This window comes from Typopeltis vanoorti, chromosome 20 (genome assembly GCF_054136105.1).
Source record: "Typopeltis vanoorti isolate ZY-2024b chromosome 20, IOZ_Tvanoo_1.0, whole genome shotgun sequence".
Taxonomy (NCBI): domain Eukaryota; kingdom Metazoa; phylum Arthropoda; class Arachnida; order Uropygi; family Thelyphonidae; genus Typopeltis; species Typopeltis vanoorti.
Window position 1 is genome coordinate 69866770 of NC_143568.1, and position 19822 is coordinate 69886591.

The 19822-nt window shown below is 33.6% G+C and overlaps 1 long non-coding RNA gene across 1 annotated transcript in view; it reads left to right on the forward strand.

Moving 5' to 3' along the window:
- Nucleotides 1-3212: 3212 nt before the first annotated feature.
- Nucleotides 3213-19822, forward strand: part of LOC150095549 (uncharacterized) — a 108411-nt gene continuing 91801 nt past the window's right edge. The window contains exons 1-2 of the long non-coding RNA XR_016550088.1: nt 3213-3554; nt 5182-5257. This is a non-coding gene — a long non-coding RNA (uncharacterized LOC150095549). The remainder of the gene's footprint in view (nt 3555-5181; nt 5258-19822) is intronic.

Below are 19822 nucleotides of genomic sequence, written 5' to 3' on the forward strand. Positions count from 1 at the left end.
GGAGGATTCTGAATAATTTTATGAATTTTAATAGTAGGAGATCTTAGTGCTAGAGTTGGAAATAATCCAATCCCAAATGTCTAAGGAAAATATGAAGAAATTTGCATGAATAACAATGGTCAAGAACTATTAGCTTCTGTACTTTCAATAATTTTAAAATGACCAATACTTTTTTTTTTCAAAAAAAGAATATAAATTGATATACTTGGAATGGCAGAGGAACAAGATCTATAATTGATTATATCATTACTAATCAGAAACTAGTTCCATGCATGAAAGATGTACATGTTTACAGAGGAAGTGAAATTTTTCACATCATTATTTAGTAGTCTCTAAAATAGGAATATTAGCAAAATAGAGAAAGGAAATAAATAAATAATAATAAAAAAGAAGTAGAACAAGTATGCAAAGCATATTTATTACAAGAAGAAAGCATTAGAATGTTATTTCAATCACGATTAAAAATTACCTAAAAGAAGCCCAAATCAGTGAAGATATAGAAGAAGAATGAAAAACTTTAATAAAGATAATCCATAAAGCAGCTTCTGAAGTACTTGGAAAGAAAAACTTTTTTTTTTCTTTTTAATAAAATATTAAAAAGAAAAACATTAAAAATCTGGAACACAGGTGTAAAAAATGCAATAAAAGAAAAAGAAATGACATACAAATCACTTCTTCAAAAACATACAAAGGAAACAAGAAATATGGCTAAAACATAGTACAGAAAGTTCACCAAGATTCTTGGGACAGGTTTATTAATAAAATAGAAGACATACATGGAATACAAGACAGAGCTAACAAAATATTAAGGAAATTAAACGAAGAAAAAGATACAGCACAAATCAACATAAAAGAGAAACAATGGATAGAACATTATAATACTTTATGGTATGACCCAGATTTAATAACAGAAAATAATAATGAAGAAATCAGTAATTGATATAGAACCAATCAAATTGGAAGAACTGAAAGAAACAATAAAGGTATCAAAAAATAGAAAACCAAACGGATTAAATACAAAGCTTTGGAAATATGGTGGGGAATATTTACATCACAGATTCTTAAAATTAATAAATAACTGTTGGAGGAAATGTGAGGTTCCATTAAACTGATTAAAATCTAAGGTTATATCTATATTTAAGAAAGGAGACAGAGCTTATTAAATACATGTTACCAAATTTATGGTAAAACCTTGAATAAAAGACTTGGAAATATTGCAAACAATCTACTCTCAGGAGAACGAAATGGTTTCAGACATGGAAGATCACGTATAGATAATATTTATCTGTTGAAACAAATTATTGAAAAAAGACGAGAATTTAATTTAGAGACTCATATGGCCTTTAGCTTTAACAGAGGAAAACTATGGAATATAATGAAAAACTAAGGATATCCGTTACAATTTGTACAACTATACAAAGTCTATATAAAGATGCAAAAATACAGTTACAGTTAGGTAATAAATTAACAGAAGAGATTGAAATTAATCACAGTGTCAGACAGGGATGTAGCTTATCTCCAACACTATTCAATATATATAGAGATATTGATCAGAATATTAAGATATAGAAAACAACAATAAAATAAGATATCCAGTTAACCAGAAGAACTGTTATCAATACTATGCTGTATGCAGATGATCAGATTATATTAAGAGACAATGAAAATGACCTTCAAAAATAATTTTATGAATTAAACAAGTAAACCAGTGATACAATTTAAAAATTTCACAAAAGAAAACAAAAGTCATGGCATTTAAAGGTCGAGATCATGTTAGATCAAAAATAGTTATAGAAAATAAAATCATAGAACAGATGACACAGTTTAACTATTTAGGTTGCATAAGAACATATCCAAAAGATAAAGATGTAGATGAAAAAGTAAAGAAATTTCAGAATATCTGAGGAACAATTAAAAGGATACTGAATAATAATAATAATATAAAAAAAAGACTAGAAACTCAACTAAAATTTTACAAAGTAATGGCCACTCCCACTCTATTATATGGTTCGGAAATATTATTATTATTATTATTATCATTATTATTATTATTATAAAAACCTCCATGGAGTCAAAGACTCATCGTGGGAGGTTATATGGGCTGTTAAAAAAAGATGAAAGCAAAATACAAGCTGCAGAGATGAGATTTTTTAAGAACAATTAAAAGATGCACAAAATTGGACCACATAAGAAATGAAGACCTCAGAAAACAACTAGATATTTATGGCGTAAATTAAAATATCGAGGAATATAGAGAGAAATGGAAAGAATATCTATTTACTGTAGGGAAAGATATCGGCTTCCAAAAGAGGTGGATAAATATCGACCAAAGGGAAAGAGAGGAAGGCCAGCGAAGCCGAAACAGACAAATGCCTAATTCTTGAAGAGAAGATTTTTTTTTCTTATATCTTGTTTTATTATATCATGTCTTGAACTGCTTTGTAGACTATCTCTAAATCCTTTTTTTACTAAAAAAAGGATTTGGAGTCTTAGTTTCGTCTAAAACGTCAAATAAAGCCTTATAACACCAGCATTGATACCATCACCGAAAACTAGGATTCTTAATGATCCTGAAGCCACACTTTTTTTTTTGGGGGGGGGGGTATTTTAACCTAATTGTGAGCTTGATCATGCAGTATTACCCCTTCTCACCATCAGGGAATAAGCTTTTTATCTCTTGCTATTGTTCTTCAGTAATAACCGTTGTCGGATTCTATTTACTGTCATTCACCGCTTTGCTAGGAAATCCCTTATTTTCTCGATTGTGTTTTTGTTCTATAGGATTTTTTCCCTCTTTCCATTTGAGTTAAATCGTAATAAATAATTTCCTGCTGCTGTTGAAATTTGCTATAAATATAAATTATTAGTGCCTCCATCGATGCTTTATGTATTCTGTTTAAATACATAAATTCTTCGAACTCTTTTTCCACTCACTAAACAGGTCATGCAGTTGAAGAAAAACACTCAATAATTCTCTGTTTACTGTACTCAGGTGACTGTTATAAATGATCTCTTAAAAGTTATTTCTCCTTGAGTGGCAGAGGCCAAAAGGAATGTGTAATTCGGGTTACAACCTCTTGAAAAGCTGTTGATGCATCTCCTCCCCCGCAACTGTGTCCAGCAATGCAAAATACTCCCTATAATATACTACCCACCCTTAGAACGGACCAGAATAGCAAAAGGAGAGCTTCGGAAGAAAACTGCTATCGGTTGACGACGGTGAATGGTGTAACGGCTGATGATAAAGTTGGCCATCTGCGTAAGAAACGACTGAAGAGTGCCTTTCATTGGTTTACTGCAAAAAGCAAGAGATAACATATCTTATAGAGAAAAGGATAGTTTCAGACTTAAAAAGCATCCTGATTATATGGGTAGATGAGTTCGAATTGTATTACGCACTGCGGCAGTATTTCCTGTTGGTCCATTTAGAATACTTTTTCTAGGAGGATATACAATAAACAAAAATGGTTGTAGACAAAGAATTTCAGAGTTTACTCATCAATTATTTTATTCTTATTGTACTTCTTGGAATTTTGTGGATATTATACGTTGGGGTAAGTTCTGTGCATTTTTAAAATAATTTTATATATGTCAAGTGGAATTAATTAATCGAATTATTATTTTTTTCATCAGCCCTTCTTTTCCAATTTAAACCACCTACATAAATCATTGTGCATTATTTTTTCATGTTTTTCGTATCGCTTTCCGTTTCATTATGAAAAATGCATTATTTTATTCCGATTAAATTACTTCAAGTTGACTTGGCAGCATACTTAGACGGACAAATGTACAGTAATTTCTTTCGAGATGCAAGAAATCACAAATTTATCTGTGCAGTATGAATGTAAAATGTTTCTCATGGGGATTGTTGGAATTATGCTGAAGCAATTAAGATTATGGGGAAAGTATGTTAATTGTGTACGCGGCCGATTTGTCGATTTTGCAGAATAAAATACACAACTTTCATGACCCCAATATGAAACCAGCTAACTCCACTTTAGTTGAAAAGTCCTCATAAATATTCTCAGCTTTCTATACACGATTCGAACTTCGAGTCCTCAAACCAAAGGGTACTACAATTCTCTCGACTGGGCCCATTTTTTCCCCTGTGGAAAAAAAAATTCTTTTCATTTCGTTGCGACTACTTTATTTACTTTAGTCATTTTGATTTTTAAGATATATTATTATGATTATGATGATGATGATAATGGTGATGTAGGCATCTCCAGGGAGTCAGGGCCGTATAAGGAGAGATATGATAGGTAACGAGATACCTATGATATCTCTCCTTAAAAGCATTTACCGACGACTCACTTCCAATGTCCGTTAGTAGCTTGTTCCATTGTGACCACACACCACATAAAGAACATGGACCTGACATTCTTCCTGACAAGATCCTTACCTTCCAGGAATAGCTCCGAGTTTTCCCCCCATCTGCCATGAGCTGAAAAAAAAGTTTCCATCTAACTTACTAGTATGTTTCTATCATATCTCCTCTTCCTCTTCTCCTTCTATCTCTCAAACCTTGGAGACAAAAACCCTCCAGTCTGTCTTCCTGCAAAGTCCAACAAGTCAAAGATAATTTTATGTCCTCGTTATTTTAATGACAGAAAGTCAAAGCCTCTTTTTTTTTTCTTGTGAGGAACTCGTCTCATAATTGAGTTGTAGTTCAATTTTCATGGCTGGAAGGAGAGATAAATAAAGTACAATTTCAAAATGAATTACAGTTTCACACATAAGTGAAATTAAAATAAATAAAAAAGCTAAAACTTAAAATTAAAAATCTAAAAGAAATAAAATCGACATTCTGAAATAAAAGTACTCCAGACATATTCATCGTTTTTATGAAGGTGCCACCACTTTATTGAATTCTTCGAATAACGTAAATTTGTTACAGACATCCATAATAGTTCTCTCTCCGCTCTCCAACCAACGGGATGTGGGTTGCAATCTCACCTTGGGCATGGATGTTTTTAAAAGCCTACTCTAGACGAGGAAAAAAAAAACGTGTCTGAAAACAGTGTTTTGTGAGCTCATTCTAATTTTAAATGCGATTCAGAATTCACACTTACTCAAAATGATGTTCTGCGATATATTTTCATATTTATTGCTTTTCATTTTATTTTTTATTATTGGTTTATAAAGAATTCTTCAGTGAACTTACTCTGTGTTCTCTTCCAGTTTTAAACAACTGAGAGTTCGATGTTTATCCTAGTAGATGAGTATTTTTCAACAACGTTTTGATGATCTTCAAAAGGTATGATTATCAAAATATGGTTAACAATTATTCAAACTGTTTGAAAATGTTACAAGTGTATTAATATCCTTTCTGCATCTGTATGTATATGCATTTTTCGCATCTATTTTAAGACAGTGTAAAAATTCTGAATTAAGAACTTGTTACAGAAAGGAAGTTAATTTGTTTCTTTACAGGTGGCTCTAAGAAAGTCAAGTAGTATTTGAGAGTAACAGCTATAGCATCCCAAAACTTGTAATTTGATATTTTATCAAAAAAAAAAAAGAAAAAAAAAACAGCTAACGCCTTTTATTCCCTTATAGGGAGTAAGCGAAGCTTTTAAACTCAGTCACCAAAAGCTAGATAGCTTTGGAGACTGAGTGGGCAGTTCAATTTCCACCAGTAGCCAATCAGAGATGTTTAGCCCATCACTATCACTAATTATAGGTGGCAACGGATGAAGAGACGGCCAAACAAGTGCGGCCATTTGGTATTTTAAAATATCTTTATTTTTATTTATTAAAGCATTTATTTTGTCGTTGCCACTATTCACTGAAATAAGGTATTTTCTTAGTACAAGTAAAAAATATTGCACCATGCGTTCAACTAAGAACATGATAAAGCAAACAGCCAGTTACAATAATATCAATTTACACTTGAGAACATCACAATAATTATAATAAAAAATGCTAAGATTTTACTAGGAATTTAAAATTTCAGTAGCATTTTACATAATTGACTTTTATCCAAGAAGGATAAAAAAAAAAAAAATCCGTATTTCTTAACAAAAGAAAGCATTTGCGTAATATATCGAAGATGAAACAGATGTTAGGTTACTGTTTCTGAAAATGACAGTTTTATTGATAGAATGCAAACTTCAGTAGCTGAACAGACTTTGTATTGCACTACTTAAAAGGTCCTTTTTCTTTCTTTCTTTCTTTTTTTTTTTTTTTTTTACAATGGAGGACCGCACGGTGTTCATCTTTCATTAGCATTTTTTCAAGCTTTAAAAAGGCTTATTCAGTTCCAATATATAACTTTGTCCGTTCAAATGCCAGCTACCTTTCTTTGTATTGCTCCCAATAGTTCTTGCTTCAACTGGCTTTTGAAGCGTTAACCGCCGGAACGTTTCAAGTCGACATTATTTGTTAAAATATTATATTTTTAAATTAAATTGTTTTTAAAGCATTTCCGAAGAATTTAACTTTGAAGTTTTTCTCAAAACAAAATTGCACTGATGATGTCTTTATTATTATTATTATTATGATTATATGAGATTTAAATTTTAAAAAAATTCCTGTGCGGACGGTTAGTTGACACCACTGTAGATGGTGCACAACGTTTCCTGCAGGGCTTAAGTAGAGTAGAATTGCTCAACTATCGGTTTATTTTTAAGTTGGGCATTGAGATACTGAGGTTGCAAAGAGGATCCTAGCTCAGTTGGTAACGATGATGCCCTTTGGTTGGCGAAGTCTGCTTAAAGATTATTGGTATCATTGAAATATGGTTGATAGAAGATGACATCCTGACAGGAAAAGAAGTGGAAGGATACTATACCACATTTAGAGAAGATATAAGAGCTTCTGCAGGTGAGGTGGCCGATCTCGTACCAATCAGCTGGTTTTTCATCCTGCAAGACCTAAACTGCTTAGATAACACACACATGTGGTAGAAATGATCGATTGGTTAAATTTTTATCACATATTTAATTACGTTTTTATGAAGTCAAGTTACGTGGTCGTAATACGCCATTAAGTTTGACACGTTAAGGGCAGAAAGATGAAGATAAAGTATGATTATGCCAAGTATAACAGTTTGCGAACTGCACACTGTTATGCTTGACAGTATGCGATATAACAGTGTGCAGTTCGCATACTTCTTAATACTTATTGCTCCTTCATACTTAAAACTTCTTAATACTTCATTAATCATTCTTTTTTGTCGTGTAGTAATACTGTAGTGCAATCGCTGCAGTTCAAAAGCTTCGGTCGTTTTCCACCAGCAATGATATAACAGCTTTCCTCTTGTGAGTGGATGTATTTTGATGAAATGTAGCAGTTGACTTTTTATTAAAATTTGGTTTCATTTTCGTATTAAAAGTTGTCAACGATGAAGCTTGACAACGTTTCAGAACTGAAATGACTTATACATGAATGAACTTTCCTGTCTTTTGGTTGGGCGAATAGTTATTGTACTATCTCCAACCACCTGGCAGTGGATTCGAATCTCACTGTGGGCTGCAGTGTTTTGTGAATGTCTTTAACCACTAGATAAATTTCATTGCTTGGTGTTAGACCCACGCTGCTTATTGGAGTTCTGAATATTTGCAATAAGCAATAAATAGGACGATTGAGGGTGATTGCGCTTTTAGGGCATGACATCCGTGAATTGTCTCTCAACTATATTTTTCTTCAAAGCTCGTCTTGCGGTTATAGTGGTAGCACGATATAAACGTGGGGGGTACCATGAGAGCAAGAGAAATTAGGAACAAGTTCTAGTATTGGTTAGATTTGTTGCAGCTGGAAGAATGAGAAGCCAGTATATTTTGTATGCTTCCTGGAGGGGAAACCTAACTTATTCTCAAATGAAAAGCACTCGTGCTGGCTTAATCTCGTTCGAATCCCGGCATGGACATTTGTAAAAGTCTTCCCCGGACGAGCTTGTGTGGTTCCTTAAATTTATAAGGCTTGTCTTAAAAAGAAATATAGGTATTATTTCTGGAAAAATTCCAATGTTACTCCTCTTAAAAAAACTATTATTTATACTTAAATAAAAGGGCCAATAGGCTTCACTTCGGCGATGTAACATTATTTAAATTAAGGGAATATTAAATCCCATATTATTTCAAAGCCGAATAAGAAACTGAAAGATCGGAATCAAAGAGTTTCATGTCGAATATAGTAAACTATAAAAGTTTCGGCGGATTGTAGCGTAAGCTAAAGCACGTAGTTCAACACTAGGGCAACTCGTTGCAAAGGTGGATAAAGTTCTGATCATTATTCTTAGTATTACCCATAATGTAAAATTGTGTATGATGTTATACATTATGGTATATTTTATACATTATAATGTTATACATTGCCCTAGTGTTGAACTACGTGCTTTAGCTTACGCTACAATCCGCCGAAACTTTATAGTTTACTATATTCGGCATGAAACTCTGATTCCGATCTTTGAGTTTCTTTTTCGGCTTTGAAACAATGTGGGATTTAATATTCCCTTAATTTAAAAAATATTATTTATAGGCTATTTTAGCCTGTTTCCGTTTAGGAGTGTCCCCTTATTTAAAATACATTGGCTTTTTACTCAAGAATTTTTTAGACCCTTATAAGTGTATTTTTGAAGTAAATATATGCAGACTAATAGAGGAACAAATTTTGCACATACCTTGTTTGGATGTCTTCGTTCTCCATACTTCTGCTGTTAGGCCGATAAAGGGTAGGAAACGTGGGGGGGTTGTTTGAGGCAAGGTGGGAAGATTAAATTAGAAACCTCGGGTTTTTTAAAAAATAATATATATATATATTATTATTATATTTAAGGGCTATTATTATTATTATATTTAAGGGCTATTATTATTATTATATTTAAGGGCTATTATTATTATTATATTTAAGGGCTATTATTATATTTAAGGAAGGAATTTCCCATAAATTCCTTCCTTTGGGAAAAGGAAGGAATTTATGGGAAACAGGCCGGGGGAGGAGCGTTAACGGGGTGCGAGCCGTTTCAATTGTGTATCGTCATCGGAACATTTCGGGAAAAGTCGTAACATAGAAAAAGAAAGATTTATAGGTCGTGGATATTATGGATATTTCACGAATAGCTTTAGGTGATCTATAATTTTCATTGTCCAGAGTATACCATCACCTTGTTTAGCAAAGGCTTCAGGTAGCATTCAGTAGTACCATTTTTGATTACTAGAGCAAAATTTTCTGATTTATCTGATATTTATTTACACCCCCCCCGTCCAAAAATATACATTTATATATTCGTAACTGAAAAATTATTGATTTTAGAAGCTAGAAGTGTTTTTAAAATTTTTTAAGAATATTATAATAATATTATCTGCGTGCGTGTGTGTGTGTGTGTGTGTGTTATTTATTTATGTATTTTCGTATCAAAGTGGCTAGTTTGCCATAAATTAGATCATTTCTAATACAAAATAGTTAATAATGACAATACATTTATGTATTCCTAAATAAACATTTTTGAATAAGAATGTCTTTTATTTTACAGTAATTAAAAGCAGAGCCATTGCAGCACGCCTTAACGCAGTTTTACCGTTTTCTCATCACCATTTGACGTTTATTACGTTATTCTAAGATTCTTTGTAAATTTCTGTCCAATTCAGGTCGGTGTACTATTTCTTTCTTTTCTCCCCCCCCCCCTTCTCTCTCTTTCTAAGTATTGTCTACGGTATTGGAATCGTTTGTTAGAAAACATTTTTAGAAAGGGACAGTATGGAGATTAAGAGGAGTCTGTGGGGGTGTTCCGAAAGGAATACACAAAATTGTTGCAACCGTTCCAAACACTTTTTTTTTTTTTTTTTTGCTTCCGACATCTGCTTTCAAGATGTTTTTTTTTTTCTTTTTTTCCCCTCCTTAAAGCGTACTTTTTAGAGCAGCAAAGCATCCAGTACAACATACTGTACATCACTGATATAAAACAAAATCATTATTATAAAACAATGATTTTGAAGCGTGTTAATTTATATTTAATTATTTATTTACGCATATCACTTAAAAATTTCTCGATACTTATAAATTAATACTATAAGAAAGTTATTTTTTATAAGAAAGTTTATTTATGAAGATGTTCTTATAAAGAATTTTTTTAATTGAATTTATGCCTATATTATGCCTATAAAGGAAAACATGCAAAACATTCTTGAACTTAAAAATCAATGTTTTTTAATTGATAAAGTACAAAATCTATAACTAAATATATAAGCATAAAAGTATAAAGTATAGAATTTGACATTTAGTATTGGGCTGAAATATCGTCTTCTTCACTCGATTTATTTCTTTCTCGATTTCAAGGGCGAATTCTCCATGCTTGCTACGCAAGCTCATTAATTGTGAAAGAAGTAATATTTATTTGTTAATAAATGCATGCATTTATAAGCATTCCATTTAGGCTTGAGCTTTGCGTTGTGTATCGAAAGCCGGTGCTTCCTCGTCTAGTCAAAGCTACTTTGGCTTGCTCGGTTGTTGGAGCTTCCAAGTTCTCGCTGCAGCACTGATTTCATGCGCGTGCATAGCTATTTCCGCTCCCTTCACGTCGTCTTAAACACAAGGCCATACGCTGTCAAAGTAGCTCTAGCCAGTGAGCTTCAGCCAGCCTTTACAAGTGTGCGTATTGCTTGGGAGAATTAAGTTACAACCAACTTTTTATGACGATGTTATTGACCAGTTCATAAAGAAGAACCGTAGGGTAGAATTTGTATTCAAGTAGCTAAATTGAAAAAGATAGATTATCATTTGTAACATAAATGTTGTATTTGTATGATTAAATGTACATAAATTTCTAAATATATAGTTTTAAATGGTCAGTAATTCATTATTCCGCTAAGCAGACTTCAGTCACACCTCTCACTCCCTGAATGATAACAAGAGCAAGCGTGAATTTCAAGCACAGCATTTGCCCCTGCTCGATTTATTTTTTCACTTCTAAAGAACATAATTTTATTATGAGCCCCGGTATGTTTTGTATATCTGTTTTTTCTGATCACACTTATAATGTCCCTTCCTCCCGATTAAAAGTGTGCCTACATATTTGTGGCATATAATGGATTTTAACGTAAAACGTTTGGAAGCGGCATACCACTCAATTGCAGTGGCTCGTTTATTACTTTCTTGAGACTCTTAGGCAGACTGAGAAACGTAGTATTATGCTCATCTGTCGTTGTCAAATAAACGAAAATCATCCAATGAAAATTTAGAAAGCATTGACACATTATTATGGAGGGCAAACAGTAAATTTCAAAACACAAGAATCCTGCACTGTATATTATTCTGATATGGTTTTTTTATACCTTCAAGTCTTTAGTCAGTAAGATTAAGGACTACTTTAGATATCGGAGACTTGAATCACGTGAGTACAATGGCTTTGTGTGATATTATGGCTAGCTACGGCCTACTGATGTGTCAGTCATTTTTCTTTCAATAAGAAAAACCTGTTTATTGCACCAAATGCTCAGGAGACATTCAGCTTTCAGTCAGATAGCCAAGAATCGGACACGGAATTACAATATTTCAAAATAGAAAAGCAAGATAGCAAAATTAGAGAGAACGAAGGAAGGAAATTCCAGTTTTAAAAATGTTTTTAATGGCGGGCAGTTTGTCCTCCAATAAGAAAAGCAGCGTATTGCACCAAACTATCTTTCATAATACAAATATAAATCCATTACCAGCAAATATTAAAATTTCAATAAGCCAAACAAATATAGTAAAACAGTATTTAAAATAAGTGTTTTAGAGTAAACATACTATGCATGTATCTGTATATATAAAACAAATGCAATTAAATACAAATATATTCACAGCATATAACTATGAATATGGAGAACTTAAGGCCGTTAATATGCCGTGTCAATGACCTCTTCATTCCTGACAGGAAGTGGCACCCTCGCATCCAAGAGAAACGCACAGAATACCCAGGAATCTGACACCCGCACCAAAGGTGTGCGGAGAATAGTAAAGACATCACGGCTGTCCGATGTGGGAATAGAAAGGAAGAATAGGAAATTCCGAGTCTAGGGCGTGTTAGTCGTGGGATACTCTGTCAAATAGATTGGTTTCTACTGAAGGGCAGTTACATCGAAGCCAAACAACTATGGCGATCAAATTACACGAGATATCGTGACTTGTCCTTAGAATATTGGAAGTCCGTGATATAGGGTGATGAGGCACGAATCTTTTCTGATCCATTTGGGCGAGCGATGTCCGAATGCATCGTCCCACCTGTTGTTCTCTTGTGGCAGAAGCGTAATAGTCTGTAGTTGTTTCTCCTGGTATGAACTCTGACCTTGGATTGTAGTGACCAGAATGATGAACACTGAAAAATGTGCAACGATTGATAATCAAATGCAACGCTTTCTGCCTTGTTATTTTACGTGCCAGACCCAACTATTTCAACTTCATTTTGTATCATTTCATACTATTTCGACATGGTTACAGGAAAATGATATCTAACAACTTGAATTGGCTGTCACGTACAGAGACACAAATTTTTCCACAGATATCGACCCAACAAAACAGCAACAAAGAATGTATGATAACTCATTGCATAAAAAATGTTGATGTATCTAATTATCGATCTATAGTATCTTCGGAGAGGTGATAAAATTATTGGAAAACTTGTTGAGAGCTCTCATACAGAAATGTATTGACAGAGAATCGATACTTTGCAATGAACACCACTATGGATGTACTCTGGGTGAGTCATGTTTGAGTAACTTGTTCACATTTTATAATGATGTTACGGTCGAGTTAGACGAGGGGAAAAGATATATACTGATGCTTTTTGGCCTTTGATAAGGCTTTTGATAGGAAAACTGTTGCATAAGTTGGAGGATGTGGATGATTACAAACCGTTAGCGTGGACAAGAGAATAGCTAACTGAATCGTAAAGCGGTGTATTGGGGACTAATATGAAGCTGCAAGATTCACGATCAGTCCTTGGTACATTGTTACCCTTTCTTTAGATTAATGCCAATGAAAAGGATTTGACAGAAGACATACAAATATTTGCTAAGATAGGCGACTGACATGCAGTACTTACAGAATGATTTGAACAAGGTAGAATTAAGGGTTTAAAAAATAGCCGTTAGTTCACTGTTAGTAAATGTAAAGTTATGCATTTTGGTATAACGAGATATTCATGGGATGTTATATTGGCGGATTATGCTAAAAGAAACTGATTGAGCTAGTGATATTGATGTTTTAGTAGATAGGAAATTGAAGTCCGAGAATCATATAACAGAAATTGCAAATACAACTGGGAAGATAATAGCAATGCCGAAACGAACTGATTTGTGAGGATAAGAAAGTCATTTTGCTTCTTCATAAAGCATTGGTACTACCTCACCTGGACTACTGTGCACAGATCTGGTTTACGGGAGAATTCAGTTACAGTGGTTAAGAGTGAAACGACTGTGTTAAAAATGATATCGCGATTGGAGATTATAGATTCTGCAATCACGATCGAAGCGTGACTGTTATGATTTACCTTTAAGGTGAGTACAAGTAATGTGGATCAAAAGGTACGACAACTAGTTCCCTTTAGGCTTCCTTTCACTTGATTCCCTTGATGTCTCTAATGAGAATAAAATAATAATAATATCAAATGCTGCTCCATCAGGTTATCGATTTTTTTTTAGGAGGCGCCTTCCCACGAGGAGAAGAAAATAAAAAGAAAAAAAAAACGAGAATTCGCAGTAAATCCCTGTCACCCACTTATGAGACTAAGCACTAACTTCTCTCTGAGAACTAAAGCTCCTTGATATCATTGCAGAACAAAAGTGACAAGCCCGCATTGAAAAGTACGCTGCAGCTACCATTGCTATCTCCTGGGTACCTCGATTGCCATGAGGACTTTTCTAGACCTGACCTGATAATCCAGACAAAAATTATTCAATGATTTCGGAATTACTTGGTGGGCGAGTGGCTAGCGTTTCTGTTTTGCAACTTGTTGTTATTATTGTTGGGAATTACTGCCGGTTTGCCTGTTTTGGGGGAAGAAAAACAATTCTGGGAAGAGAATTCTTCTATTTTCATATGAGACCATTAACTCACCTTCAGTTGAAAAGCTTTTATTTCTTCTCATTCCTGAGGGGATTGGAATCCAGGTCTTCCAAAGGTTAATGTCGATGTTGACTGAGCTAAAGTTCTGACGGCGGCATGGAATTTCATCTAGTACGAAACTATCCTTACTAATTTGATGCTCGAAGACGCTTGGAAAAGTATCATGTTTCTAATGCTGCGTTTGAATTAATCTAACGTTTGGCCTATCCTTTGCTATGTGCAATGAGCTTCCGGCCTTCCATGATTGGAATTACTATTAAGAAAAGAAGAAACTACGATGGATCTTATCTCTCTGTTAGGTTTATATTAGAGTTCATGTGAAATTTCATGAAAGTAAAATTCTCGAATAGCAATTAAAATAAAAAAAAGTAAAAGTAATGAAATAATAATAATAATACGAATACCGCGGTGACTCCCACATGTAATGTCTACGCGATTTCTGAAACACGGTGTTGAACTATCATGTGTTGGTGATAGTTCAACACCGTGCATAGATCTCGAAGGGGGAAATGTTCTAACTAAACGACCGAGGCAGTTAGCTAATTGTACGAGTATTTATCGACTAATGAATTATTGAGTATCCGTATCCTTCTACATAAGCCGTTATTACAGCCTATTGAATTTATTAACAGGCAGCAAACAGTAATATGGACTGGGATGAACGTACCGTGAAACTGAATCTACCTATAAGCTATTTATTTGTATAAAAAGACAAATCGAGCACATAAATATCGATCTGTTTCACAATATTTTAATATTACCTTTGAAAACACGACTGCATTTGGTGTATCAATCGATATTTATACAAATGTATGAAACGTAAGCTGTTACCTCGATATATACAAATTTGACGAAACGTGAACGAAATGAAATTTGCGCAGCTTATTCTTCATTAACCGTTTTTATCGTCTTTTTTGTTTAATTGAGATACTCGTATCTGGAAAATAGTGTGTGAAGGAAATATTCTCAACGCTGCGTAAACTTGATTAAGTATAATGAAACGCTAGTACAATAAAAATATATTAATACCCTTTTTACTAGGGTACTAGCTAAAGTCTCCAAGTTTGGTTTCGACAAAGCTTTTCAATTGAAGGTAAATTAACTGGCCTCACACAGAGATGGAGGAGTTTTTTGCTCTCAGACACTCGGGTTTTTTATCCCGCAAACTGGCCAGAAGAGTACACAAAAATATATATTTATGAATAAACTAACAACCTTACTCGAAATTATGGTTACTAAATATTATTAGATGTCATTAATATTTAATAATAGGTTTTTTTCAGGTTTTTCAAATAGGGAAAAAATTGCTTATCTAAATGAAAATAAAGCAATTCAATGGCGTTGGTATTAATTTTTTTACCCATGAAGGCAGAAACATAATCCGTTTCCTTTTAAAAATCATTTTTAATTAACTTGTTGCCTTCTTTAATTTGAATAATGCCTCTCTTGCCTAGACGTTGTGCTCGACAAGTGAGACATTTTTTTTAAAATCAAAAATCATTTAATTAAAAAAAAAGGTTCCAAGTCACTGTTTTATTTTTTAACTGTTTTCCAGCTGAAGTTGATGATGGCTTTGCATCATCATGAGTCCATTTAAAGAATTTCTATAAACAGCTGATTCTTAGAGCTCATCATGCTCTCTTTGTGTGACTTTTCATGCTCATTTAAATCTCTTTGACATTTTTCATTAATAATAAAGATGTTAATTAGCAAAATTTATTAAATTTTATGTGAAGGAACTTGGCCTCTGAAGAATAAGAGGCCAAAATTGCTACAATAAATGTTTATCATTATTATTTAATCTAAAAGGCCACTTCTGTTTATGGTTACTCTGCCACAAAAATCTCACCCACATCTTCGAATTTCCCTCTCCTGCACATCAACATTACAAAAATTAAATTCTCATCTGTTCGATGTTTAAAATTTGCTGATAATTTTACTTGCATTTTTGTCATTTTGATAATTGGGTATAATAATACTCACCCTGCCATATTTCGAAATTAAACTAAAGTCTTTTAATGATTTCTCGGGATATTTAAAAAAAAGCTGCTCTGTTTCTAACCTGAATTCCCAGTCAGTCACATTATCCTGAACTCCCTTCCCTTAAGAGTGTTACATCTTGATTTCTTACTGTGAAGAGGCAGGAAAATAATTTCATCTAAGAATTATCAGAATATCATTTGCCAACCTGTAAATTCGTTTTAAAATGTCTTTGCTAATTGAAACCATTTAGAATTTCTCGAGACCATTTCGTCCTTCAAGAATCTATTTCTACACCATCAGTTTCTCAGCTGGGCATATCTAAATAAAGAAACGATCAAAGCATAGCTAACATATGGCAAACTGAACTTGACTACTTTGCTAAATCCTTTCATTCATTTCAAGGAAGCTGTCTCCTTCGATTATTATTTGTTTCGGGCAGTAGGATGTCGTTAAAACTTTCGCGTATTCCTCTAGCCGATGTCAAAGTGCCAAGAAAACTACCACCCATGTGGTGCTTTTCTTGGCACGTTGCTATTGGATGGCACAAAGCAAGTAAGAGAGGGAAAAGGTGAAGTACACATCGTATGTACCTCACCTTTTTATCACATATAGTTTGTGAAAGGGGAAAGTTTATCCAGAAAAAAGCTTTCTCCTAGGATGGCAAATTGTTTCCTTGGTAATGAAATCTACTTCTTAAAAAAATACATAGAAATTAACAATTTGATCCTAGTTAGATCATCTTTGATTATTATAACTTGACTTTCCTTAAAATGGAAATAAGTTAATGTAAATGAGTATGCGTTTAATGCATTATTAAAAAAGTAGTACCTGTTACTTTTTTGTTTTCATTTTCTTTTTGCGATTTAAGTAAAGATTGACTATATATTAATAGCAGATATTAATTACATATTTTCTTTGAATATTTAAGATTATTTTCGCTGAACATTATGAAAGCTTCAGCAGAACGGTTATGATTTTTATTCAATCCAGTTGGCAGCCATATTATATTGATGTGATATAGTCTCAGCTGTCTTCGCAATATTCTGAACATTCGGAAATGTTGAAACAAAATTTGCTTTCTAATAATTATTTTGAACAACCCGTTTTTCCGTAGCAATTAAGAAAAGTGGTCAATAGTAGACCAGCCACCAGTGACCACATCAAGATCAAGATAAGATAATGAATCGTGACGTAATTGGTTGCTCATTTGATGACGTCATGAGTTTGTGATGTTTAGAGTTTCCCTGGGGGCATATGTGTCAGTGACGTCAGTTCTTGTGTTTTGGTTCGCGTATAGAATTATGGGTGAAGGTAGATATAAGGATTCGTGTTGTGATTGGTGGGACACTTCTGACCAGATCAAGATAAGATAAGGAATCGTGTCGTGGGTGTGTGTGTTGTTTTCAGGTGTAGATAAGTGATATTGTTGCCAGTAAGTGATGTAATTTGTTAGCTGTAAATAACTGACGTTATTGTTTTGAATGGAAAACGGATATATATTAGTGGATAAGCATTCGTGGCGTGATTGGTGAGACACTATGAACCATATAGGGGTAGGGTACAAGGGGAAGGAACATCAGTGTACTGGATGTGTGTTGTGATGAGTTGTAGATAAGTAAATGTTTGCATATGGCATTATGGGTGATGGATAGTGATAAGTTAAATTTTGGAATGTTTGGAATTTTGCTGGGGCGCCCCCTTCTGTCAGGGACATCACATGGTGTGTTGGGTTCGCATAATGAATTGTGGGTGATATTTACAGATAAGGAATCGTGGCGTTATGTGTTTGGAAATTTCTGGGGAACATATGTCTCTCTGTAATATCACATGGTGTTTTGGTTAGCCAGAACATTTATTTGTTTTGCCAGCACAACAAATAAATAGTTATATCTTATTATTTCAAATGAATATTAGCTCTGTAATATATACTTTGTTAATTTCTATGTTTCCTTTTCTTTGACTGTAATATTATTAACAAATTGTATTTACTGAATCTAACATACAGAAATTAAATAAAGTGAAAAAGACAGTATTTTTTACTCATTCTTCTGATTTAACATTTGCGCTGATGTTCATAGCGCATGATTTGCCACTGGTGCTTATGTGTAATTCATGTGTTTTTTCTACAAGGGACATTTAAAAACAGGTTGAACTATAGTTTATACATAGTTCAACTATGTAAACTCATTTCCATTTGTCCCAATTGACTGTTGTCCTCTCAGCCCGACATTTATTTCACAGTATGGATATTTATATATATTTTTTAACACAATTATTATATTAGATATTCTTTCCAATACAAATAAATAATTATTTATTCTTATTTCAAATGAAAATTAGCTCAGAAAGAAAGAAAGAAAGTAATAGAAAAAATTGTAAAGAAAAAAAAAGTTTACCCTCAAATAAATATTTATGATCACAGCAAAGAAGAAATTCATCAGCTTTTGCAAAGTTGAAATTCATGCACATATTGTTTTCATCATTTAGTATCATTGAAATGAAGAATGGGTCTGGCTATTAAGTACGTTAATGTTTTTTGATTTTTCTCTTCGAATGGCGAGTACAGGGTGTTCGGGATAAATTTGACAGTTTCGTAAGGAAAAAGAAAATCTTCTTTGTATCTATTAAATTTAATGAATTGACAAAAAAACATTACAGGCAGAGTTAATTACAATACTATCAACAAGATTTACTCAAAATAACCACCATTAGCATCGATCACAGCTTCAATTCTGCTTCGGAACCTCGAACAAGCTGATGCTACAGTCTCCCTGGGAAGGGCTGCAAAAACTGTTTTAATTTTATCCATTAACTGGGCTTTTGTATTACTGGAAGTGCGATTGGTGTCTTTTTCAACTGCGCCCCATACAAAATAATCCATGGGGTTAAGGTCTGGGGAGTTTGGAGGCCAAACATTTGGACTGGTGAAGTCGTAGAAATTTTCAGACAACCATTTTTGACTTTTCCCAGAGGTGTGGCAAGGGGCCGAATCCTGCTGCCATACATACGGCCTACCATTGGCTACCCTTGTTATCCAGGGCTTGACTACAGTTAGCAACTCCACGAACAAAGCCCGAATTCCAATGCCAGGGTTCTTCAACACCTGTTCCTGCAGATTTGCGAGGAATTCTGCTGTACGAACGCAATCAGATCGTCTGCTAGGGATCTTTCTTCTTGCTACATCCTCGTAGTCACCATTGCAAGTCTCTAGTTCATGCCTGATTGTTTTTACTGTATTCAGGGAGCATTGGGCAGCAGTCGTAATATCCTTATTTTGATGGCGGGCACGAATCATCATGATACAAGTTATTCTCTTCCATGATTCAGGTGGGTTCCAGCTATCCATCCTTTCTGACATCTTGTATATGAATGAAGAAGGGTCCAAACTTTTAAATGAAGAGAAGTGTGTGTTAATACATGTAACTTACGGAAAAATATAATTAATTATAAATATGTCAAATTTATCCCGAACACCCTGTATTTTTTGATATATGCATGTTGATTTACTTGTTATCTGCATGCTACAATACCATTTTATTTTATTTTATTTTATTTTTTGTCACTTTTCAGGTGAAATATTCTCCACTAAAATTCTGCCTAGTAATTTAATACCCATTTCCTTTTGCTTCCAAGAGTTGACACAGTTTCACTGAGTGGATTTTCAAAAAAAAAAAAAGTCTGGTTAGTTTGTGGCATGAAATTTCACAAGGGAAAAAATATTACGGTCTTACTTAAATTTGTAGAACACATCAACGACACCCAATTTGTTCATTTAAATTTACACATTTTATTTGAA